This window comes from Trichosurus vulpecula, chromosome 1, assembly GCF_011100635.1.
Source record: "Trichosurus vulpecula isolate mTriVul1 chromosome 1, mTriVul1.pri, whole genome shotgun sequence".
NCBI lineage: Eukaryota > Metazoa > Chordata > Mammalia > Diprotodontia > Phalangeridae > Trichosurus > Trichosurus vulpecula.
In genome coordinates this window covers 114,096,846-114,098,392 of record NC_050573.1, presented here as the reverse complement: position 1 = coordinate 114,098,392, position 1,547 = coordinate 114,096,846, and positions in this window count along the sequence as shown.

Below are 1,547 nucleotides of genomic sequence, written 5' to 3'. Positions count from 1 at the left end.
CGGTAGTAGTGTTAGGTATTGGGTGGTGCAATGGCTAGAGAGCAAATCAGGAAGACCTGAGTTCAAATCCTACCTCAGATACTGGCTAGCTCTGTGACCCTGGGCAAGTCACTCTCAGTGCCTCAGTTTCTTCCTCTGCAAAATGAAAATAAAAATAGCATGCACATGCACACACACACACACACACACAAGGGTTGTCGTGAGGATCCAGTGAAGTAACCTGTGTAAAGTGCTTTGTAAACCTTAGCATGCTATACACATGCCACCTACGATTAGGAAGATTTTCCTCACAATGAGCTGAAAGCTACCACTCTGCGGCACATTATTCCTGCCTCTGCCCTCTGGTGCCAAGCAAAACAAGTCTTATCTGTATTCCTCAGAACATCCTTCCACATGCTGAAAACAGCTCTCCGGTTCCCCCTAATTCTCTTCTTCTTCAGGCTAAGTGTCCTCCGAGGTCCCTTTAAAAGCTGGGACTCTGTGGTACTTGGTTTTTTTTCCCTTATCTCTGCACCATATGTTTCCACTTCTACACCTGATTTGTAATTATCTCTTTTGTTAGATGTTGATGCAACTTCATAACAACCGATATTTATCTAGAGCTTTAAAGTTTGCCACATAATTTACATCCTCTATCTTTTTTTAATCTTACAACAAAGAGACCATTTGGTGTGACCAAGAAGCCAGGGCTCTGGAGGTGAAAGCTCCCGGCTAAAATCCTGCATTTGCAAAGGTCACCTTGGACAGATCCCTTCAATTCTCTGAGCCTCGCTTTTCCTCACCTGTCCTTTCCAGCTCTAGATTTGTGAATCCTGTGATGGAGGTAGGATGGTCCCCGTTTAACAGATGAGAAAACCAAGCACGTGTTTCACGAGAAACTGAGAAGAGTGGCCTTTTGATTCACTCCCAGTCTAATAGTAGATAGAGTTGCTATTACTGAAAATAAATGGCCTGCCCAGAAAATGCTTCCAAGGAGCCTCTTACTCTGGTCCCCCTTCATTTTCTCTTTGCTTATCTAGAGCTATCTCCTCCTTCTTCTCCTTGACATCAGTTACAGGAAGGGATGGGGCAGATGGGAGCATCTCCTCTACGGAATGCTATGAGCATACACTGAGTTTGACCAGATTAATTTCATGCTGGAGGCTTTTTGGGGGGGCATCTCATTTCTACCACATAGCACTAACTGATTTCTCAGCCTTCTCCTGGGAAGTGAACTATTTTGTGTTTATAAGCTACCTTTAGGAAAGATCCCAGCTTAAAGCATCCTGTGGCCACTTACTTAATTGGAGACAACTCTGTCAAGGTCCTAACAGCTAAACTCATCTATCAATGAGTCAGGAGCTGTAGAGAGAGTTTCTTTATAGACTGAAATGGACATACATACTGCACTCTGAAAAGGGGATAGAAAGGGCAAGATTTCATTGATTTTTTTTACCTCATTTTGAGAGCATTGCAGCCAGCATTTAAAATGGTAGGTAAAGGTAGAAAAGAAAGAATCGGGATTATTTGAGCATCAAAATTGAGAAAGACAAAAAGAGGGAGAAAAG